This window comes from Eumetopias jubatus, unplaced genomic scaffold (genome assembly GCF_037043125.1).
Source record: "Eumetopias jubatus isolate StellerSeaLion01/CBP00866 unplaced genomic scaffold, mEumJub1_p1.0 scaffold_3, whole genome shotgun sequence".
Taxonomy (NCBI): Eukaryota; Metazoa; Chordata; class Mammalia; order Carnivora; family Otariidae; genus Eumetopias; species Eumetopias jubatus.
Window position 1 is genome coordinate 75,455,901 of NW_028274809.1, and position 26,256 is coordinate 75,482,156.

Below are 26,256 nucleotides of genomic sequence, written 5' to 3' on the forward strand. Positions count from 1 at the left end.
TGCTCGTGCTCTCTCTCTCCCTCTCTAAAATAAATAAATAAGCCTTTAAAAAAAAAACCTTACCTTTTATCTATGTTGGACCTGTTTATGACAAATTATAATAAATTATATATAAATACAGATTATATAACCAAAATATCTATATTTGCATTTAGTCTCCACTCCATTTTTTTTTAATAGACCTTAAACATAGTGATTTAGAGTAGAGCATGAGCACTGCTGGATTTAAATGTTAAATCTAAATTAACTCTTACTGTTGCCAGATTATTTCCCTTTAAGTCTTCACTGAGTAATAGAGATAATAACTTCAAATTTTGTACATCAAACATAGATCTCAACATAAAATATTTCACATGTATAAAATGTTAATTAAAAAGAAAGACTTTTTAACTGTGGTAGAGGTTGATTGTATTTATCAATGTTTAGTTCTTCTCTGGAGGTTAGAGATACTTAAATACATTTGTTTCCCAGCCTCTTTGCTTCTGAATGGGGCCATGAGACAAAATTTTGACTGGAATGTATGTGGCAGAATTGTTTATTGCTCCCAGAACTGACCAAAAAGCAATATTCAATACTTGTCTCTCTCCTCTCCCAGACCCTAGAAAATGGCAGATACAATACGAGATAGGGTAAGTCATAGCATGGAAAGGAGCTGTGAGCCTAACAGGGACCAAATGTACTGAATATACTAGACTTTACACAAATGAGAACTAAAATTTTATTGTGTTAGCCCCAGAAATTTAGGGAGCCATTTGTTCTTATAGTTACTCTACCCAGATTAATATTATTATTATGCTGATATTTAAACAAAGTATGCATGCCTCTCTAAAAAAAAAATCTATATTAACTTCCTTGACTTAGCAAAGGTTTCTTTTGTTGTTGTTGTTGTTTGTTGTTGTTTTTGGCAATTAAGCTAGACAATTTAAAAGCTAATGTAATAGACACTCTAGATGAGAAACTTAAAATACAAGGACTGAAATACAGTATATCAACAACCAAGAAAAAGTGCATAATTAAGACTTTGTACCGTTGTCTTTACTATCTATATGTAATATAATGGATAATATAAGCAGATGATTTTAAAAGATAATTTTATTATATTCACAAGTTTATAAAGCACCTACGCTATGCTTTAATTGTTAGCTACATAGAAACACAGAAATCTTTCCTTTAAAAAATGGCTTTATAAGTAGTTGCACTAAAACATGCATGTAGTTATCAATAAATAGTATAGTAACTCTACTTTATTATTCTTAGGTATATATTTTTCAGACTAAAACCCAATCTTAATTCTTCAGTTATATTATATTACAATCAATTTTTATACATTACAACAGATTAATATAGCTAACATTTATGTAACAGAAAGGATTGGGAATAAAGTAATATTGTACATATAATGTTATATATATAACCATCATATAATATGATGATTCCTTGGAAAACAAACTATAAATCATATGCAAAACTAAAAAAAAGTAGTTTTCTGAGGTAAAACTTTTAGAAAACAATACTTCTTAGACAAGTATACTATAATGTTTTTCTAAAACATAGATCTACAGTGAATACAGAATACATCCTGAAGACAAACAGATCATGATTTATTTTAGTGACTCACTCTATGACTGACACATTTCTCATTTTTACATTTTCCCTTGAAGGAGCGGCATGTCATAGGCCCAGAAATGTCCAATACACTTGCCTTGTCACGTATTCCATTTCCCCATACTCTCCACCCACTGCTCAACACAGTCTTTTCGCCTCCAATTTGGTCCTTTCACCTACCAATCACTATTCCATTCAAGGCGGTAGAATGACTTAGTACTAGAGGGAGTGTAGTTTTATGGAAATGATATTTCCAGATTTACTGGCGAACTTGAAGCTTAGCATGCCTTATTGACACTGCAGCCTTGAGCAGTATAAAGACAATCCCCAACTTACGATGGTTCAGTTGACTATTTTTCAACATCTTGATTTGCAGAAGCGATATACATTCAGTAGACACTGTACTTTGAGTCTGGGATTTGGATTTTTTTCGCCGACTAGAGGCATCAGTGTCATCCCCTCTGGTGACACTGAGCAGTGGCAGGGGGGTACAGCTCCCAGTCAGCCATGTGATCACAGGGATGAACAATCGATACACTTGCAGTCATTCTCTACCCACACAACCACTCTGTGTCTCACTTTCCAGTATTCAATACATCACATGAGATATTCAACACCTTATTATAAAGTAGTTTTTATGTTAGATGATTTTCCTAACTGTAGGCTAATGTAAATGTTCTGAACACATTTAAGTTAGGTGGTCTAAGCTATGATGTTTGGTAAGTTAAGCTGTTAAATGTATTTTTTACTTAAAATATTTTCAGTCTCCAATGGATTTACCCTGACATAACTCCATCATAAATTAGAAGGATCTGTACAAAAATTCTTAATAAACTCTGTCTCTGGGTAAGTTTGAGTTATAGTGTTGATTGGGAAGTGCCCAGTCGATTCAGAAATTTCTGAACAACTGTTGAAAATACAATCAGCTAAGCCACTGGTATCAAACAGACCAAGTATCAGGACATAGAACAAATACATCTAGAGAGGGTTTAGTCCAGACAGTTGAAGATTAGCATGGAATAAACCCACGTGAAGTGAATATATTTCTGATGAGAAGTTCGTTTTTATCCACCGAGCAAAGTTTTGATCAACCAGGTAAATTGAACAAAGAGGGAAGATACCAAAGGGCCAAGCCTGTGAAGTTATCCTTATATATCGCAAAACAGACATACCTCTTAAGGGGTGCCTGGGTGGCTCAGTCGTTAAGCGTCTGCTTTCGGCTCAGGTCATGATCCCAGGGTCCTGGGATCGAGCCCCCTATGGGGCTCCCTGCCCCATGGGAAGCCTGCTTCTCCCTCTCCCACTCCCCCTGCTTGTGTTCTTTCTCTCGCTGTGTCTCTCTCTGTCAAATAAATAAATAAAATCTTAAAAAAAAAAAACCTCTTAAAAACTTTATTCAATATGAAGAATCACAAGGTTTTACTTTTCTTTCCTTTTACTCTCGGACTTCTTGAAAATTCTATAGAATGCCTTGCTTTCATATTTTCAACTGCAATTCATTATTTCCTCAACTCTTTACATCTGGTTCCTTTCTTCACCACTTTATTAAGATTTCGCTCTTAAGGATCATGGAGGGACTTCAAATTTGCTTCTTCCATAAACTGTTCTGAGCCCTTTCCTCTGGCATCATTTACTCACACTTTTTTTTTTTCTGGTTTTGCTTTTCTGTGATACATCTGTGCCTTCCTTAGTTTTTAAATCATGTTTTAATTTGCTGAACCAGATTGTATTTCAATTTACTTGTACGATTCTTCATCTTCTGCTATCGACTTATCTCCAAAATACTCGTTCTCATGTTCTGATGCTTCAGACTTACTGAACTTTCTTTATTTGCTTGTACTTGACATCTGTGTGAGCCATCCTCTCTACGGAGCTTTTATACTTTCCTTTTAAATTATGCTCAGCAAGATGACCTTAAAATTTCCCTCAGCTTGACCAAACTTTAGACAGGCTTATTCCTGCCTCTAAGCCCTGACCTCTCTATCACATAGATCTTTACAGAACCTTATAGGCCCAACCACAGAGGTCTATTGCTTCCCTTTTCTTAGAGCACTTACTTTAAAAAAAAAAAAATTGTAACTGCAAATTCTTTCTCTGCCCCTTTGAGGTGTAAATCTTTTATAAAGCTTCTTACCAGTTTTACATCTGAAGACTATCTTTCTCAAGGACCTGAGAGCTATCCCTTCAAAACGTAATCATTAAGGAAGATAGCATCTCTATCTCCAATCTCTGTGTGAGGGTAAGAGCCTAACTTCAGTGAGTGCCTTGCTCCAAGCTGTAATATTACCTGCTGTTCTACAGATATAAGAAAGTTTACTTTTCCTTTGGGTAAAGCCAATTAGCAATACAAATGGCCTATAATCTCCCACCCCAGCTATATGGAAATGACCACCAGACAGATGGTCTTCAGTAAGGGTCACCTTCAAGTCATAGCAACCCTGATAGAAGAAAACTAAGGTGGGAGGAGGTTAGTAGAATAAACATCCTGATCACACTTGCCTCTCTCCCACTATTGGCCTGCCAGTACTCATCTGAAAGTCAAAAGTTAACAGAGCCTATGGATAAGGTCATATGGGCCACAGAGCAGAGTAAGCTAGTTGATTCATCAATCGGTACATTATCCCTTCAACAATGTTTCATGTGACAGACGTTATATCATGTCCTAGAGATAAAAAGATGGAATACAGCATTACATTAACAACTGCATAGTACTTGCTACTATAGCAACATTCCCAAACCCTGTGGAATTCCAGGAAATAAAGCTAGGAAGTAGTGAAATCTTGACTACTACCTGAGATAGGGCTTAAAGATAAATACATTGCCAGAAAAGAAGTGGAAACTCAGCTTGCTAAACGTGAGGGCCTCCATAGATCTGAACTATATTAATTTGTGAATGAGATAAAAAAATATTCCAAGATATTGGTAAAATGATAGATGGAAGATAGATAGATAGATGATAGATAAATAGATAGATAGATGGTAGATAGATAGATGATAGATGATTGATAGATAGACAGATAGATAGATAGATGATAGATAGACAGATGATAGAACATCACCATAGACACCAAGAAAAGACAGTTTCTAGTAGCAACAATCAGCAGTGTCCTCAATGTGGAACAATCAAAGGAATCAAAACTGAAAATTGACCTTTGAGTTTTGATTGTGAGAATTGTTGATCTTCACAAGCTTTGCATAACAAATTACAAAAGGTTGATCTTTATTCAAAGTTGAAGAAATCTAAAAAATCTAAATAATTGTGACTTGAAAAATTTTCAAAATAATTATGATAAAAGGAAGGGTTAGTTTGATTTGAAGTACAACTGTTACCTCATTTTTCTTTTTCTTTTTTTCTGAAGGAGGAGAAGATTTTAATGGTGGATTTTATCCTTATTGCCTTCCAGACCTTGCCTTTGTCATCAAGGGAAAAATAAGAAAAGAGGTAACCATTATTCTGCAAATAGCACATGAAACTTTCTAAATTGCTGTCACCATGTATACATAAATCTTGAGCCATGTAATGTAAACCCTAAATGTGTGAGAAGTAAACTTAGCATTTCTAATCTATCAGATCATCCAACAGAATATTTTTCTTTCATTTTCTGTTTTAATTTACAAGGCATCAATGAAACTGTCAACTACAATCTATTAATTATGAATTTTTATTATTTTTATTGAAAATCATTTTAGTGGTACTTCTAGATAGTGTTTGCAAGTTATTAATTATAGGCTTAATTATAAGTACTAGGAGAAGATATTTATACCTTAGTATTTTTATTTTTTATTTTATTTTATTTTAATTTTATTATGTTATGTTAATCACCATACATTACATTATTAGTTTTTGATGTAGTGTTCCATGATTCATTGTTTGCGTATAACACCTAGGGCTCTATGCAGAACGTGCCCTCTTTAATACCCATCACCAGGCTAACCCATCCCCCACCCCCTCCCCTCTAGAACCCTCAGTTTGTTTCTAAGAGTCCATCGTCTCTCATGGTTCATCTCCCCCTCCGAATTCCCCCTCCTTCATTTTTCCCTACCTACTATCTTCTTCTTTTTTTTAAACATATAATGTATTATTTGTTTCGGAGGTACAGGTCTGTGATTCAACAGTCTTACACAATTCAGAACACTCACCATAGCACATACTCTCCCCAATGTCTATCACCCAGCCACCCCATCCCTCCCACCCCCCTACCACTCCAGCAACTCTCAGTTTGTTTCCTGAGATTAAGAATTCCTCATATCAGTGAGATCATATGATACATGTCTTTCTCTGATTGACTTATTTTGCTCATCATAATACCCTCCAGTTCCATCCATGTTGTTGCAAATGGCAAGATTTCATTCCTTTTGATGGCTGCATAATATTCCATTGTATATATACACCACATCTTCTTTATCCATTCATCTGTCGATGGACATCTTGGTTCTTTCCATAGTTTGGCTATTGTGGACATTGCTGCTATAAACATCGGGGTGCATGTACCTTAGTATTTTTAAATTTTATTTTGGAAAATGATACTTGATCCTATTTATAAGAGCTCCTAGAGAAAATAAATCAAGAGTAAATACAAGTGCAGGACAGCTGGTCGGCTCAGTTGGTGGAGCATGTGACTCTTGATCTTGGGTTGTAGGTTTGAGCCCCATGTTGGGTGTAGAGATTACTTAAAAAAAACACAAAATCTTTAAAAACAAGAGTGACCATGAGGGAAGTACATATCAGTCTATGAGAGAAGAATGAGGCAATGCAGAAAGACAGTTTCAATATAAAGAGCAACAAAACAATTCAAAGTCTAGATAGACCATACTGAGAATACAACTTTTAGTGACAAAGGTAATAAAAAAATCAATCTAACAAATTATGCTAATATACACTTATTTTCCCATAATTTGGAATTCCATTGTCCATTAAAATTTTCTGCAACTTCGGTAGCCACAGATGTTGATTGAATTCTTATCATGTATCAGCAAATTTGTGTAGAGTTTAGTATGTTTAAAGTTATTCAGCTAGTTATCTGCAATAGAGGATTTTTTCCTAGGTAGATCATAAGTGTTCGGTGCAACATTTCACATTGTAATATTATTGAATATATCTTTTGTCCACTCTAGACTCTAAGCTCCTTAAGGTATAAATTAAATTTTTTCAACTCTGCAATTTTTTTCTTTACTACAACAGTGACAGTGTATGAATAAATTGGAATATAGATATACAGACCAAAGAACAATAAACAAAACACCATAATATACAGGGTTACAGTTTACATTAATTTATATCAGCAATGTCTAGAAATCAACCAGTAGCTTCATGAAAATTCTGACCTGCTGAGCAAATTCTAAAGGAATGGCCAAGTGTATGCATGAGCCCGAGAATGTCTTACCTTGAGACTGGCAGATTTGGTTTCAAGCTGCTCTAAGGAATTAATAAGAATCTGAAAACCAAGATTTAGGAAAAATTCCTAGATATAGGTAGATGATAGATGATAGATAGATAGATAGATAGATAGATAGATGATAGATAGATAATGATAGATAGATAGATGATAGATAGATAGATAATAGATGATGATAGATAGATGATAGATAGTTACATGATAGATGATAGATAATAGATGATGATAGATGATAGATATATAATAGATAGATAGATAGATGATTGATAGATTATGAGTAAATGAAGAGAGATATATAGAGACAGAGAGCTATTAGTGTTAAAAAACAAATTCCAAGAATCCAGAGTCTGCTGGCATAAGATAAAGACAGGCAAACTGGTGACGAACTCAGGTTATGTAGGTCATTCTACAATGCCAGTAAGCAGAGGGTCTAGGAGAACCTAGATAGAAATCCTTGTTTCTGAAATCTCTTTTATAGTTAGAGCCACATGTGGCCCATCCTGCCTGTGACTAGAAAGTAAATTTAACAAGAGGCAGAATCAAGAGTAAGAGCTCAATTGTCTCTTTCAGGGGAAAAGATAGATCTAAGATTACAGGAAAACATCTCTCATATGGAAAATACGAGCTAAAATGTTTTATTTCTAACTTATATGACAAGCAGTTCATACTCTTAGGAAATTCGATTTGTGAAACTTGTCTGCCATCAAGAGTAAGAACCAAGGGTGAAATAACTATCTTTTCTTAAATGAATATCCATCCATTTGTGGTCTTGTTCAACCAGACTTTGGGTAGATAGAAATACACACAACCTCATGACTGAATGAAACTTATTTTCCCTATTTCCTCCACATTAAAAGAATTTTGGTATCCTAAGGAGATAATATAAGGGCTAATAACAAGTTTTTCAATATTCAGTTTTGGTCTAAAGGTCTAAGATTATGAACCTTGAAAAATATTTGAAATCATTAAAATTTTGTCGATTGACCTTTCATTGGTAAATAAAGCATCTGGAGTTTGAGAGGTTTTTTGGTATTTTTTTCTTTCCTTCAAAGTTGAAGTAATAAACATTTTGATAATAGGTTTTGGAGTGGAACATGCTACCAAATGAAGAAATTAGCAACCACACTGAAATTCCCAAGCAATTACATTGTATTTCCCTCCTGAATTTATGACACACGTAGGCCTATGGAAAAGTTTTGTGTTAGATGACAATGTTTTACAAGTATAATCATGTATGGATGTGGATGTCCAGTTGTATCAGAAATGCTCTGTAAACAAGGTGATATTTGGTGTTGGGGGTGTGTCTTTGAAGGAAGGCAACTATATCCTCAGGGAGGAAAATAAGCATAATGAGTAATCAGAAAAGGAAATGAAAAAACAAATGGGGGGACGGTGTGTGGCGCTTTTTGAGTAAATAAGTGTGTAGAGATTTGTTTGATAAACAAAACAACTTAGGAATCAACTGCATAATTTTTAATTTTATATTTTATAAAACTCTTTTGTTCCTTCTATAAATTGCAACTAATCATTATTTGAACTACCAAATAAAAATGCTTGAAGGAATGTCAGAACAACCATTTAAATAGTAGATATAATTTTAAAAAGTCATGTGTGGAGGGGCACCTGGGTGGCTCAGTCATTAAGCGTCTGCCTTCGGCTCAGGTCATGATCCCAGGGTCCTGGGATCTGGCCCCACATCGGGCTCCCTGCTCCGCGGGAAGCCTGCTTCTCCCTCTCCCACTCCCCCTGCTTGTGTTCCCTCTCTCGCTGCCTCTCTCTGTCAAATAAATAAATAAAATCTTAAAAAAAAAGTCAATTGTGGAAACCCAATTAGATACTACATGCAATTAAGCAGAAAATATGTCACAATGCTGTTTCTAAAAAAATACATCTGACCATAATTCTAAACTGAAAAATGATTAATTAACCAAGATAATCCTAGGTATAATCCCTAAATTACTCTGTTATGAATTTCTTTAGAAATTTATAAATTCTTCTATTGGCTTTTGAAGATAATATAGACTATATATTAGTAATTTGATAAAATAAGTATTTATTATCTGAAATTCTTTAGGATTCAGAACACTAAGAACTTATTTCACGTTTACTGTTTTCATCATTATTCTATCAGAACCAAAATATTTTTAATTCTGGGCTCATCCTGAGAAAAGAATGGGTGTAGGAGAGTTTTAGACATATATAAGCATGTTAAAGAACTATCTATTGGGTTAGTTAGAGAAGCAGACAAGAGTCTATTTGCATGTAGGAGGAGGTATTGAGGGGTCTTCTGAAAGAAAATGAATTCTAAGGTGAGAAAGACCTGGAGTCTACAGATGTAACCCTATAATAATAACACCTATAATATTATAGATAAGAACAATAACTCTAAACAAACTTGAATGCTTTCTTCTTACCCAGCCTATCTATGTGAGGAACCAAAAGTAAAAACTGAAATCTATAAAACATTGGACTGCAAACAATATTGTTTTAGGACATTAAATGCATCACTAAAATAGAGCAGTATAAGTTTCACAAATATATCCTCCTAATTCCCACAGATATCACCCTGCTTTCGTACCAGGCATCAGTGTTAAGTGTCAAGTAAAATAGCCAAAATAAAATGTTGCAGTCTGGGGTGCCTGGGTGGCTCAGTTGGTTAATTGTCTGACTCTTGGTTTCAGCTCAGGTCATGATTTCAGGGTCATGGGACCACACCCTGTGATGGGCTCCACACTCAGTGGGGAGTCTACTTCCTCTCTCCCTCCCCCTCTGCTCCTGCTCATGTGCACTCTCTCTCTTTCTCTCTCTCAAATAAATAAATATTTTTTTAATTTTTTTAAAAATTGTATTTTATTTTATTCAAATTCAATTAATTAACACAGAGTGTATTATTAGTTTCAGAGGTAGAGTTCAGGAATTCATCAGTTGCATATAACACCCAGTGCTCATTATGTCACGTGTCCTCCTTAATGCCCATCACCCAGTTACCTCATTCCCCTTCCACCCCTCCAGCAGCCCTCAGTTTGTTTCCTATAGTTAAGGTTCTCTGATGGCTTGTCTCCCTCAAATAAATAAATAAATCTTTAAAATGTTGCAGGGTATTAAGGGACCTGCAAGAGCAACAAAGGTCCCTGGAAGGAACCCATGAGTAAGCCATGAAGCACCATCAACACTGGTGCTGCAAACCACTTGTCCCTCTTCAGAGCAGAAAACATATCTCTCCCAATGTTTCTGCATATATCCGTTCATCAGAATCGAGCTGTAGTCTGTATGTCTAGAATGCGCATTCCACTTATATTGGATATATCAAGAGTCTCACGTCATTTATGTTTTATTTCCTAACTTATGTCTTTTCACACCTTTTTTGTTCCTAGTCCTGAAATACTTTATTCAGGAAGTGTTCTAAATAACTAACATGCTTCCCCAAAGTACTCACTATGGTATCTGTTGCCTCCATATTACTGGCAACCCTGTTTTCTATTTTTCTTCTATTATCAGCATGTTTTAATAATTTATTTTGTATCATGAAAGCCTGCTTTTATAATTTATGCAAAAAAATCCTTAATCTGTTTTCATAGAGATTTTCTTCCAGTGAAGTCCATTTGCTCTAAGTGTTCCGATGATACCCATATTTTAAGCCACATCAGCCCCCATTCCCTGTACTTATTGGAGATTAAGTTTAGTCAGTATGGGTAGTTAATTTGGGCTCTCAAAGTAATTGTGTAAGTCACTGTTAACTTCTTTCAAACACAAGCTAGAGAAACGTGGAAAATTCAGATTTTGTTTCCCTTTGGTAGTACCAAAGTGTCACAAGTTATGCAAAAAAGTGTCAAAGCTCTAGCCACAAAAACTTGGGACTTGTTTATCCTGAAAACTTGAAGTCGATTAGGGAAATGAAATTGTTGTTGTTGTTATTTTTGCCCAGAATCTGACCTAGGTGATTCCATTTCCCATTGTAACATCCCGTACTCACCTTTTTTTTTTTTTTTTCTTTTTTTAGAGGGAGGGTGACTGCTCTTTGCAGGCTCATAATTGATTTGGAGGTTTAGGATATTGTCCATGTCTTCCCTGTTCTTAGCCATCTTTCTGAATTCTCTTTTCTATCAGACTCTTGTCTGTTACCCTCTTAGACTCAAATCTCATCAAATATCTGTATAGCTGGAATTTGGACAAGTGTAAATTTTACTTATTCTCTGGCCAGTGAAAGCATGCTAATTTGTCACCTAGACTGCCCTGGCTCTGAAAACAGATGGGTGTCAAATGCATGGGCCTACTAGACCACTACATTTGTCCTGAAAGTCATAGATAGATGATAGATAGATAGATAGATAGATAGATAGATAGATAGATAGATAGATGATAGACAATAGATAGATAAATAGATAGATGGTAGATAGATGATAGATAATAGATAGATAGATGATAGATTGATAGATGATAGATAGATATATGAGAGATATAGTATCTCTGCATTTACATATATATATGTAACAGCTTTATTGAGATGTAATTCGCACGCTGTACCATTTTCGTTTATTTACAGAGTTGTGTCTTCATCACTGTAATCAATTTTAGAGCATATTTGTTACCTTGAAATGAGAGCTCATATGCTTTAGTTAACACTCCCATATCCCCAAATCCTAGAAAACCTTTAATATAATTTCTGTTTTTATAGATTTGCCTATCAGACTTGTATATAGATGGAATTATGTGTGATCTTTTGTGACAAGATCTTTCTCTTGACACCATATTTTCAAAGTTCATCATGTTATGGCATGTGTTAGTACTTCACTTGTTTTTTGTGATTGAGCAATATTTCACTGTATGATTATGTGACCTTATTGCCATGAAATTGCACATAGCAGTCATATGCATATATATGTTTGTGTGTGTGTGTGTGTGCATGCGTGTATTTTAATTTCTGTAATACAATGCCTCTATTTCTTTTCTGATGCTAGCAGTTTTCATTTTTCCCCTTCTCTTTTTTTTTCTCAATATAACTAAACATTATATATTCTATTGATTTTTTCAAGGAACTAACTTTTGGCTTCATTGATTTTTCTCTATTGTTTTCTATTCTTTATTTTATTAGTTTTTCAATCTAATTTTTTTTCCCTTTTTCTTGTTTTAGGTTTAATTTGCTCTTACGTTTTCAGTCTCTTACAGTGGAATTTTAGGCTACTGATTAGAGATCTTTCTTCTTTTTTATTATAGTTATTTACTGCTTTAAATTTTCCTCCAAAGATTGCTTTACTTGTATTTCATAAATTTTGCTACATTGTGTCTTCATTCTTATTAATGTCAAAGTATCTTCTAATTTTTTCTGATTCTGAGTGTGAGAAAGTTTAAACGTAAGGGCATTCTCAATATCACTGGAGGCTTTGGTGGAAAGCAATAAAAAGGAGATGGAGATTTTTGAGATACATTAAACATATGTCAGCATTTGAAATATGTTAAATCATGGGCCAATTTGTTTATCAGAGAGATTAAATAGAATAGAAAAGTAAAAAGAGCCTTCTTGAGGTCAGAGTAAACCTAAAATATTGAACTCAAATAACCTTGGCTATTAGAGGAACAGAATGAAAATCAGGTGGCTCTACTATGGTGGATGAGGAGGAAAATGATTATAATTTTTAGTCTTTTGGTCATCATATCTCCTAATCCAATTAGCATATTGGCAAATTAGCATATGTAATCAGCTAAGATTTAGAGCTAAGTATTATATAAAAATGTAATTCTCACTGTATACCCCAAATTTTACAAATTGTATGAAATGTGGTTATAATTACTACCATGATCTCCTGTGCCTCTCATATCGGATTATTGTTAAAATATAGATATTTTAGGAAGAGAACTATTCTCAAGTTAGATTTGATTTTCTTGTTATCCATCTATATCCGATGTTGCTCTAAAATGCTTGACATGCAATCCATAATATAGTAATTCATTTACTTTGGACCTCTGGTTTATTTACTCTTCTTCTATAAGTGTCCTATAACTTCATGTAGGCAGATTGTTAATTAACTTGTAATTGTTCCAATCTAGAGCAGGTTCAGCATTGTCAATCATACAAAATAGTTGTAGACCCATCATGTAGGAACTCTGGAAATTATGTTGGCTGTGTAAAGAGCAAGAAAAGGAATAAACAGCAATTAGTTTTGTTGTTGTCCTTGTTTCTTTCCTTTCTCCCTTCATCACTTTTTCCTTGCATGAGAAGAACCTGAAACAGGTGTTGGGGCGGTCTATTTTTTTGTACATCCTGATGGCAGGCACTGCAGTGGTTCAGAAGGAAATTCTAGCAAAGTGGGAAGCCATAGGTTTTGGTACCAAAATCCTTGAACTTGTGTTTTAGTACTAATTTTTCTTGGTCGTGTGACCTTCAAAAGTTTACTTTAATTTCTGAGTATTAGTTAATTCCTTAGATTACTGCTGGTAATAAAATCCCACAGAAAAGTGTTATGAGCACTTAAATAAAGTGGAGAGATGAAATATAGAAAAGTACTTTTTGTAAACTGTTTTGTTATTTACCATTATTTTGCATAGTTTAACCAAAGAAGTTAGAAATTTTCAAATTACACAATTAAAGGTTCATTTATACATTTCATAATCACATTTCTGGCATCTTATTCTAGTTTATGGAGATACAGTGTTCTATTACATAGCATATATTCTATTGGAGACTTTGTAACTTTTAGTGTCATTTGAAAAAAACTGGTAAGTACCATAAAAAGACATGAAGATTACAACTTTTTTGAAGTTTTTTTAGAACCTCTTCATCCCAAACCAATGTAAGTTAATTTAAAATATTACTTTAGGGTCTTTTCCATTGTTCTTTAAATCATTCGCAAGACAGAGCGCATGAAGTCACTTGAACTAAAGCTGCATCTGGCATTGTCAGGGGTGGGAATGGTGCAGAGAGTCAGGAGGATTGGGCGGTGAGAAGGGCAGGCATCAGGTGCTGTTTTCTGTTTAATAGTTAATAATTACATTGAGGAATTTTGCTCACACTTCTGTTGTATTCTAATTATTTATAGTTCAAGTTCCCAGCTCTGTCATCCTACTTTTTACACAAGTCTCTTGAGATATCTGAAAGCAGCTGCAAGAAGACAGTGACTTCAGGTCATGGACTAAGTTGGATTTAAAGTCTTCATGTTGCAGCATACGTTATGTAGCTTTTTCCTTCCTATAGTGGCAACAAAACTTCTTTTGTTTTATTGATCGTTTCCAAGCTATCTCAAAGAGTGACAATCAATAGATAAATTGGAAGAAAAAAAGAACAATGACAAAGAGGAGGTATTGCACTCATCCAAGACTGCTGCTTATGTTGCTTGACATGATATATTCAAACGCAGTTGTAAGTGTTGGGTAAGGAAAAATATTCCAGAAAAAGTTGAGTTCTTGAAAGATAAAAATCTGATTAAAACACAGAATCCTATTCAGAGAGTCTACTGTACCTTTCTTGTTTTAAAAATTCACATATTACATTAGACAGGGCATGCAAAAATTTTCGACATACAGAAGACTAAAAGATTGAGAAAAATCTCAAAAATACTAAAATGAAGTAGGAGGAGTTGAAGAAAAAAAATAAAATAATGACAGGCATTGAAGAAAATAGCTCCCTTGGCTAAAAGCTTCCATATGGAATAGCATATTGAGTTGCTTCTCAAAGAGTAGCAAAGCTATACTTTGTATCAGATTGATTGAATCTATCCGCCTATGGCTAGACACATGTATGGAGAATGTAGAAAAATGAAGGTCATATTAAGTGTTATGTGTAGTTTCTATGTTTCTTAAAAAACAGGAAATAACTACCCTGTAAGTGGAATTTAAATTTTTATTTTAGAAACTATGAGATAATATATTTAAATATGTTTTCAAGCTATGAATTTTATTACAATTACCTCTTCTAGTCTGAAATACTTGTCAGTATAGATCCCTTGAATGAATACAAGATATTAGTCACAAAAATGATTCCAAGTTCTCCCCATCTTATAAAGTTTTTAAATATAAAGATCAATAGCTTGGCTCACAGTGAATTAAGAAAAATTCAAATTCTAATATGCTTATGTTTACAAATATGTGTGTAAATATACTGATTTATATTTATATATGTAAGCTAAATTAACAAGTTAACCTCACTTTTAGCCTCTTTTATATAGCATTTTATACACCCTCATATTTCAAAGAAAAGTAACAGGCTTCTTGATACTATAGCAGGATAGTCCTGATAATGAGACTATGTTAAAGGTCAACTGAAAAAAAAAATGGATAACCCACAAAAGCACCCTATAAAGATGGTATCAGGTAATTCTCAAGTCTGTATGCATTTCTGTACAGTTGTTTTCAATGGAAAGATTTCTATCAAAAATTAAAGTAATTTTTAGATAATTGTAGGACTAATCCTACAATTGAAATGATTTAAGAGTATTTCACATAGGGGCGCCTGGGTGGCTCAGTCGTTAAGCGTCTGCCTTTGGCTAGGGTCATGATCCCAGGGTCTTGGGATCAAGCCCCGCATTGGGCTCCCTGCTCAGCAGAAAGCTTGTTTCTCCCTCTCCCACTCCCCCTGCTTGTGTTCCTTCTCTCGCTTTGTCTCTCTCTGCCAAATAAATAAATAAAATCTTAAGGGTTGGAGGGATGAGGATTCAAAGTTCCTAAGATCATATAGACAGTTAATGGCAAGAATCTGAAATAGAAAACTTTCTGAATTAATGTCCATTTTTCTTTTGATTAGATATTCAGTCTCTCAATTTTATTTTGGCCTACATTCAGTTTTATTCATTATTCTGGATTCCATTCATAGATGATGTTTGGTGGGGTAAAAAACCAGAAGGAATTTTAATATCTAATAAAATGTTTTAAAATTTTGAATACCTAATATTATTATTTTAAAGTGTGTGTGATTTTCAAGCATTAAATTAACAGTGCTCATTTAAAGAAATTGTCTTCAATATATGTGGTTTCAGTCAACTTTGTGAGTTAATCATTCATATGCACATTAAATGCATCCTATATTTTTAGCTTAAAAAATTATTCAAGCATCATTTGTCAAAATTATTATAATGACATAATAATGTGTTTAAAGGGCTATAATTAGGAATGTTAGCAATGCCATCTGAAACTTAAAACTGAAAGAGGATTATAGTTTAATCCAGTTACTCCTTGCACATGATCTCAGCCTTTTGAGAACTTCTAACTAAATTTTCATTGTATTTTTAGAGAATACGGGCCACCTAAAAGAATTCTGATGATAGAGCTCCTGATTAAAATCATGTGTTTAGTTGAGAGAAAACAATTTGATGATCTCATTTATGATCATCTCATATAAATGAGATTTATATGATGATCTCACATAAATATCTAAAAATTTCAAGTTTGATAGTGTTCAAAAGTGAGAGAAGCAAAGCTGAACATATTGAAATAATATCCAGTTTTCTATGAATTGGCAACTCGTTTCATTTGTTTTGTGAATTCACAGGAATTGAGACTGGAAAAATATATCTATATTTTGTCAGGTAAAATTGTCTTCTGTTTGCAAAATATTTGTAAACCGTACTGGAAGAATTTGAACCTTCTTATACTTGGGGTAAAATGCCAAGCAGAAAAAGAGGAGAAGATAATTTTCTGTCAATTATGCTCCATAATCGCTTCTTTCCAAGTTGTTTCTAATGATCATGTATTGTAGGCAGGCACCCTGGTTCTCAGAACAAATCAAATGGAGCGTCAATAAGCCACTTGGGTCTGAATGGCAAAGGATTTTAAAATGTATTCACTCTCTTGTTCTGCACCTGATGTAGATGTTACTAGGTTCTGCCCATCTTTCTGATAATCTCCCATGTTAAATATTAACAGAGAAAATATGCCTTACTTCCTTGACTTTTAGGTGCCTGAGTGCCTAGGATTGTTCGATTCCTTTTAAAGGTACTCCTCAAACTATCTACGGTGAAAAAAAATTATTTTTATTATTCATTTCCAATGTATTGGTTTTGTGCACTGAGACTTTTATAAAATAAAATAGAAAATTTAAAAATGCACACAAACACAAGCAAATTACTTCCATTATTGGACTCCAGAGATAATATTATTGTTATGCTGTAAAATTTCCAAACACCCATGATGGTATTAATCTCTTTACTGCTCATGGTTTACTGACAGGAACTGCAGTCTTTGCTTTGAGCAGCACTGCTTATTGAATGAGCTCACAGGAGGGAGAATTAATTTCTTCCTGGCTTATTCTTGCCAGTTCTATTTCCCGATAATGGAATCTTTCTCACTGGCTATTGTCTTTCGTCAAGTAGAAATCTGATTGGCTTCGGTTCTGCCTGATTTATTTCTCTTTTTCATGTATTTAACAAAGTTCTGTAACTCTTTTCCTGAGTCTTACTCCTTTTCAGACCTCTATGTCTTGCCTAAAACTGAAGAGAATCAGTAATCCTTGTTCATATCGGCATTAAACGACCCATAGGGCATTGCCCTGCCAACCAAATAGCTCCCAACCTAAATATATCCCAGCTTCCTTTTCAGTCTGAAGTATACCATGATGCTATATTGCTCACCATAACTCAAAGGTTCTCAACTGAGCTTCCTAGACTCCTAGAGCATCTATGGATTTACTTTAGGATGTTCATAAATCTACTAAATTACTGGCAGCATTTTGTGCATTGGTGCACATGTTCATGTTCAAGTCTTTTTTGTTAAAAAAAGATTTACTGCCACAATTTTTACGGAAATGTTATTATGCTATAAGGCAATAAACTGTAATAGATTTAAAATCCCGATATTCTTGATAGGTAACTTGGACTCAAGGCAATCGTAGCATTATTATCTGTATCATTACCATTCATCATCACAGAGCATTATTTTTCAGGAGTTACTTAAAAAATTACACAGGCCTTGCCTTCTAGATTATGCTTATGCTCTACATAGGCCAAATAGAGCATCACCAAAAGATTCAAGCATATTCTCTCAACATTCAAACCAACATATCAGCATGTGATCAAGATCAACAGTCACAATAAAGTTTTGAACTTTATTGCTGTAGATGCAACATGATAATCTAGGCGAAAGATGCAAACAGCCATTGCTGGTTTGAGGATGAGGGATCACAAAGAAATGAGGTCAGCCTCTATAAGCTGGAAAAAGTGAGAACGCTTGCTTACCTAGAAACCTATATAAAGGAAGACGGCCCTGCCAACCCCTTACTTTTAGCCCAGTGGGACCATTTCAGACTTTTGACCTTCAGAATTTTCAGATAATAAGTTTGTATTATTTTAAATAACAGAAAGAGACCCATTAAGGCAGAGAACAAACTGATGGTTGCCAGAGGGGAGGAGGTGGGTGATGGGCAAAATGGGGAAGGAAGAGTGGGAAGAACAGGGTTCCAGGTAAGGAATGAGTAAGTCAAGGAGATAAAAGGTACAGCATAAGGAATATAGTCAACGATACTGTAATAGGGTGTGATCACAGACGGTAGCTACACTTGTGATAAGCACAGCATAACGTATAGACTTGTTTGTGGAATCACTATGCTGTACACCTGAAACTAATGTAACATTGTGCGTCAACTGTACTCAAATAAAAAATAATGTGCTGTTTTAAACTACAAATATGCACTGTGTTAAGTTATATATCACATTTTATAACACAAATGTTACACAAATGCTATAATAACACGAAGTCTTGAATGAAAAACAAATCCAAATTTGTAATGAATACACCAGAAGTATTGTCTTGCTTAAATCTATCCTGAAATTCTTCTTTTGCTTCCATTTTTTTTTTCCCCTCCAAAAATCAGTCTCTGGTCCTGGAACTACAAAGTAAAGAGACATTTTTAAAGACTATATTTGGTTTTAACATTTTTAATTTCTCAAAAGCTTTTTAGTAAATCAGCATGTCTATGCTTAGTAATTTTAAAAAGCCATTTAATAATCAGATTGTAGATGGATACACACTTCCATAGAAAAATGAATTGTTAGACAAATTGAAAGATGAAGGAAGCTATATTTAGGTTTAATTTATTCATTTTCGATGCAGGCCTATGGAGCAGCAAAGACAAGCTACAATTTCTAATAAATGATTGCGCTGTGTAACATTTTCAAGAAACCATGACTAAATAATTCTGTGCACTGCAGAATACATATTGAAATGGCAGGTGTTGTGTGGGCAGTGAGTTTAAAGAGCTACCCTAAGTGTCTGTGTGTATGTGAGGGAGAGAGAGAAAGAGAAAGGAATTAATATCTATGTCTATCCCCTATTTAAATATTGAAAATGAGTTCTTTTATTTAAAAATATATTTGTATCTAAAAGTGACTTTTATCTTTTCATCCACATCAGAACAGAATCAGCTTTATAGGTTACTAAAATAACTCCTATTTCAAGAAATAGAAATACATTCAATAATCACGCCCAATTCATTGCTGTGACCACATCAATGTTTTATGAGATGAAAATGTTTTGTAAAATGAATTGGAAGGATCATAGCAAGTGAAAATAAATTATTTCTTGCTAATTAGAATATATCAAATACTTAATGAGTAAAAGTCATGGATTTGACATTATTAAAAATATAATGATGTAAACCATACCTCCCAAGCCCTTCAAATTTATGATCTAGGGAAAAACATTTCACTTTAAAAACATTTTCACATTAAAGACAAAATAAAAGGAAATATGTCACAAGATAGTCTGGATTTATTTGCCAAATGAATTGTTATGGCATTAAAATAAGGTTATTGAAGTAATAACCTTATTTAAATCTATCTAAAGTGGCGAGAATAAATCTATCTAAAATGCAAACAAAATGCCAATTGAATAAAATTAATTCCTCAATGTTATAGGAAAGTTGATATTTGTCTGATGGTGCAAGATTTATATAACCAGATATAAGATTCATTAACACACAGTATGACCTCAATTTATTTAAAAATATTTCTATATATTTTAGGGAGCCTGGGTGGGTGGTTCAGTTGGTTAGGCATCTGCCTTCGGCTGGGGTCAGGATCCCAGGGTCCTGGGATCGAATTCTGCATCAGACTCCCTGCTCAGCGGGAAGCTTCCTTCTGCCGGCCACTCCCCCTGCTTGTGTTCCCGCTCTCTCTCTCTGTCATGCCAAATAAATAAAAAATCTTAAAAAAAAATATTTCTACATATTTTAAAGTGCAGAAGAAAGAAGGAATGAGAGAGAGAAAAGTGTTGATTATATTCTGTATCTTGATCAGTATGTTTTATTCACATGCAGAAAAGAAATGCATACAAAAAATTTCCAGGTTAAATATCTACATGATAGCATTATTATCGATTGTTGTATTTGACTAGTATGAATTCACCAAAGTTTCAGTATTTTACATATATTGTTGCCATATTCAGAGAAAAAATAATTATCACAAAACAATAAATAAACATACCAAAGTGAAGGTCCGAAAGAAAATGATCTAGCTTCGAAGAATATTTATGTATATACCATAATGAGAGTCTGCATTTTCCCAAGCACAACATCTCTCTCTCTCTCTCTCTCTCTCTCTCTCCCTCTCTCTCTCTTTCTCTCATCTCTATTTCTCGTTCAAGTCAGGAAAGAGTCAAATACAGATTTAAACTTCAGGTAATTACTGTAACTGTAGCTTGGAGAATGGACTAAATAGAGGCACAGAAGCCATTGTAAAAAGTTGTAGCAAGTTTCCAGTGATTGTGGCCTAATTTAGTAAAGTGTCAGGAGAGATAAAGGGAAGTACCATACGTGGTTTTAAGAGTTATTTAGAAGAAAATATAGACAGAAAATGTGATTGCTCATTTTCATAGTATGATGAAGGAAAAACAAATAAGGTGCTATGGTTTCTAACTTAAAAACAAGGAGATTATGTTGCAATTCATTGAGATAAGAAACAGTGGTGAAAGTTGGAAAACAGAGTCATATTTGGAATATTTTGTGATGTCTATATTAGAAATAAGCCAGCCATCTAGTAAGCACTCCGATGTACAGATTTGATTTGAAAGCCATCTACATATAATGTGATTGAATCGTCCTAGGTAGTGGGTAGGATAAACGTTAGGGAATGTGTAGGGATAAGAAGAGAGATTTGGGAGCAGACTATGTAAAATCAAAACATTTCATAGACAAAAAAGATATCAAGGTGGCTGATTATCACAGAACCCAGGAAGAGTGGACTTCATTTACTTATACCAGCTTTTTATAACATTTTCATTTCAAATAATGCAACAAGTTGGCATGATAAAAGAATGGAGATGTGATTTATTGTTCAATATTAACAAGTAAATTGATAATGAAATTGTTAAAACTAGGATGTGAGTTTCACCTCCTTTTGAGGTGAAATTTTCCTTCTTTCTACTTGATGCCCTTCAATGTCTCCCTGCTCTCAGTGCAGATGATAAACATTATTTGTCGCCATACACTGCTCTTCATCTTCTCAGTCCTGCGTCAATAACTCCTCAGATCTGAACCACACAAAATTATATGGTTTGTTTGTGTGTGGTGTAAGTCAGTTGCTAACCATGTAATTTATTGCAGTTATTTTTAATCAGCATTACTGAGGTATAAATTACATACAATAAAATAAATCCATTTAGAGTGTACAGTTCAATGAATTTGATAAATGTATACACATGTGAAGCCATCACAACAATCGAGATATATGAAACTTTTCTACCCTCCTTTGAAGTTCTTTCTTTCAAGAAATACAACAAAATTCTGATACTCACATTGTAAATCGTCATGAACAGTATGCAAGGAAAAATTATTAGCCATGTGAAAAAAACAGGAAAATGTGATTCATAACAAATGGCAGTTAAGATTGTATATGTATTTTTATATCTCTCTCTGTGTGCATGTGTGTGAGAGAGATGGAGAGAGACAGAGAAGGAGAGATGCAAAGAAAAAAGGGGAAAGGGATAAAAGGAACCATAAAAATGCAAATGGAAATCCAAAAATGCATTTTTTCTATGTAAATAAGTTACAGTTGACCCCTCACCAACAAAGGTTTGAACTGCATGGGTCTACTTATATGTGAACTTTTTTCAATAAATATAGTACAATCCTATAAACACATTTTCTCTTCCTCGTGATTTTCTTAATAACATTTTCTTATCTCTAGCTTACTTTATCGTAAGAATACAGTATATAATACATATACAAAATATGTGTTTTTTGACTGTTCGTGTTATAGATAAGGCTTCCAGTCAAGTAGGTAAGTTTTGGGGGAGTTAACAGTTATGCTCAGATTTTCCACCACGTAGCAGTTGGTGCCCCTGACTGTCACATTGTTCAAGGGTCAACTGTATTTCTAATTCTACGGAGGAATTTTCTATCTGGTATTTTGCCAGTGTTTCTCAACTTAATAAATCTCATTGCAATAATGCATGCTGAAAACAAATTCATTCGAATGAAGTAACACACGTGGCAGCAGTACTTAGAGGAAGTGTAATTAGGATTTTACCACTTGCTTAGACATTTCATGGTTTTTCTAAAAATTGAACTGGTGTTTGGTAGATCAGTGAGCTGGTGTGAATGACAGTGTGGAGATTGCTCCCAGCTTACTTTCGAAATGCAACCTCATTTTTCCTTGCTTGTTAAACTGTTTCTACACAATTGGTCCCAAATTTATCTGTTTATAATTACACATGGTATTTAAATTTATAAAATAAAATATAATTTAAAGCACACATTTCAGTGTTTTCAAGAATTTCTCTTTTTGAGACCACGGAGGTACATCACAGATTTCTGATTCTTCATGGCCTAAGTTTTCCAGGATGAAATCTGTGATTCCCTCACCATTTAACTTAGGACTATCTAGGTCAGACCGACAAACAAGTTTATGATTAAAAAAAAAAAGTGGTCACAAACACGTAAAGAATTATGAGCCAAATTTATTGTGGATATTTTCCTAAAACCATATTTACATAAACTGTCAGTGATTATAATTCAGAGACAAATTGTCTGCTCATTGTAGCATCATTTTCTTGAATGATAAGGGTAAATGAGATTTTGGGAAAAGGTGGTTGAGACACGAGTATAGTAGAGTGGTTTTCTTAATAGAGCCTCATCTTTCTTCTTGAAAGTTAATTGTCTGCTTGATAATTAAAGCTTAGTGCATTGTTTTAATCTCGTCCCAAAATGTTGTATGTAAAATATATTGTAATGAATCAATATGAGACAACACTGATGCATATTTAAGGCATAAAGTTTTAACAAAAACACTTCCAAACTATAATGTGCCTTATTCATTTGTGGACTTTATAAAAGATGCATGCCTGTTCCCTGCTGACTCAGAATCTTTATTAATGGAACTAAATGGGAAAAAAATTAACTTGCTTCTAGTGTGAGTCAAAAACACACATTAAGCATACCGAATTTTAAGAGCAACTGAACTAAAATATTCTTGCTTGATAACAAGTGTAAAATGTGGTAAAATGAAATTTCACTTTATTAAAAATCACTACATTGTCACTGAGTAGTATTAAACATTGAAATCGTGAGTTTATTGATAGGTGTCACATAAAATGATAAAAGCAGACTTTCTGCATGTGGGGATGGGGTGGAGGGGAAAAGCAGTTTCTTTAATAAGAACTTAGCTGTAACATATGTTTTGTAATATTACCCAAGTAAATGAATAATCTCCACCAAATATATAATAGTATTTTTTCTCTGTGCTATGTATCTACTGAGATTATGATGTAATAAGCAAGGGGAAAAGTTGCCAATAATACATTTATTTTACTTTTTCATTTATATGCAACAATATTAAATTTTACAGTGTGCAGTTCTGTAAATCCTGACAATATATAGTGTCATGTAACTGCCATTACCATAAGGATACAGAACAATTTCTTCACCAGAAAAAATTACCTATTGCTGTCTCTTTGTAATCATATCTCCCCCCACCACACCTGCCACCAACCTCTGACAAACATTGATCTATTCTCACTGCCTATAGAGTTTCATTTTCCAAAATGTCCTATAATTTTCTTTTTGGAAGCTGTAGGTGGGTGAATACATCTGGCTTCTTTTGTTAGCATAATGCATTTTAAATTCAGCCATATTTTTGACATTCAGTCATTAATTCAGTTTTATTTCTGAAAGGTATTATAGAGGCACCTGGGTGGCTCAGTCCATTAAGTGCGGGACTCTTGATTTCGACTCAGGTCATGATCTCAGCATAGTGAGATCAATCTCCACGTTGGGCTGGGGGCTCAGCAGGGAGTCTGCTTGAGATTCTCTCTCTCCCTTTCTCCCTGCCCCTCCCAGCTGTGCATGCACACTCTCAAATAAATAAATCTTTTAAAAAATAAATAAATAAAATACAATACTATATTTAAAAAAAATGAAAGACATTATATTCTACTGCTGCACTAGTATGTTTATCCCACCTGTTAATGATATTAGGCTATTTTCAATATGTGATGATTATGAATAATGCTGATAGATACAATTGTGCATATGTTTTTGAGTGAACAAAACTTGTATTTTTTCGGAGTGCCTGGGTGGTTTGATGGGTTAAGCGCGTGCCTTCGGCTGGGATCTTGATCCCAGAGACCTGCGATCGAGCCCTGCGTCTGACTCTCTTGCTCAGCGGGGAGCGGGCTTCTCCTTCTCCATCTCCCTCTACCTGTTGTTCCCCTTGCTTGTGCGGGCTCTCTCTGTCAAATGAATACATAAAATCTTTTTTAAAAAGGTTGTATTTTCTCTAATGCAAATACTAAGATCAGAACTTTTGAGGGGCGCCTGGGTGGCTCAGTCATCAAGCGTCTGCCTTCGGCTCAGGTCATGATCCCGGGGTCCTGGGACGGAGCCCCGCATCGGGCTCTCTGCTCAGCGGGAAGCCTGCTTCTCCCTCTCCCACTCCCCCTGCTTGTGTTCCTGCTCTCGCTGTCTCTCTCTGTCAAATAAATAAATAAAATCTTTAAAAAAAAAGAACTTTTGAGTCATATAGTAAGTGTATATATGTATAGCTTTATATAAATGTACCAAACCATTTTCCAAAGCGTCTGTATTCCCACAGTGATTTATAAAATTTCCAGCTGTCCAGTATCCTCTGAGCTTTTCATTTATCACTCATTTATTCATTTTTTTCCATTCATATTAGCTAGTCTAAAACGTATGTGTGGGAATCTCACATACAACAAATAAATAAAATACAATACTATATTTAAAAAAAATGAAAGACATTATATTCTACTGCTGCACTAGTATGTTTATCCCACCTGTTATGTATGTCCCAACACATACAACGTATGCGTTGTTTTAATTTGCATTTCCTTAATGACTAAAGATGTTTTCATGTGAATTTCTGGCATCTATATATCCTCTTTGGTAAAGTATTTATTCAAATCTTTTGCTTATTTTTAAAATTTGGTTGTTTGCTAATTGTTGAATTTTTATAGTTAACATTTCAGTTTTTGAGTTTTTTTTAAGATTTTATTTATTTATTCATTTTGAGAGAGTGAGAATGAGAGAGAGCGAGAGAGAAAGCACACGAGAAGGGAGAGGGTCAGAGGGAGAAGCAGACTCCCGCTGAGCAGGGAGCCCGAGACTCGATCCCAGGACTCCAGGATCATGACCTGAGCTGAAGGCAGTCGCTTAACCAACTGAGCCACCCAGGCGCCCTCACTTTTTGAGTTTTATTGAGATATAATGGACAAATAAAAATTGTATACATTTAAGGTGTACAGTGTAATGTTTTGATATATGTACGCTTTGTGAAAGGTTGCCACAATCAAGCTAATTAATATATCCAACATGTCACATAGGTATCATGTTTTGTGTGGGAAGAAAAAAAAAAAAAAACAATGCTTAAGATCTACTCTCTTGGGCGCCTGGGTGGGTCAGATGGTTAAGCGTCTGCCTTCGGCTCATGTCATGATCCCAGGGTCCTAGTAGGATCGAGTCCCGCATCGGGCTCCCTGTTCCTTGGGAGCCTGCTTCTCCCTCTGCTTCTCTCCCTCTCTCTCTCTCCCTCTGTCTCTCATGAATAAATAAATAAAATATTAAAAAAAAGAATTTTAAGATCTACTCTCTTAAAAAAAATCTACTCTCTTAGCACATTCAAGTATACAGCACAGTAGTATTAACTATACTCACCATGTGCTACATTAGATCTGCAGAACTTATTCATCCTTATATAACTGATCTCTGATCAATATCTCCCCTTTTCCTCTATGCCCAGTTCCTGGTAACCATCGTTCTACTCTCTGCCTTTATGAGTTCAAGGTCTTTTAGTTTCCACATGTAAATGACAACTTCCTGAAG

General features: G+C 34.4%; 1 pseudogene; it reads left to right on the plus strand.

Moving 5' to 3' along the window:
* LOC114216480 (ATP synthase F(0) complex subunit C2, mitochondrial pseudogene) overlaps positions 1 to 12,138 on the plus strand; it is a 96,622-nt pseudogene extending 84,484 nt beyond the window's left edge.
* The last annotated feature ends 14,118 nt before the right edge of the window (positions 12,139 to 26,256 follow it).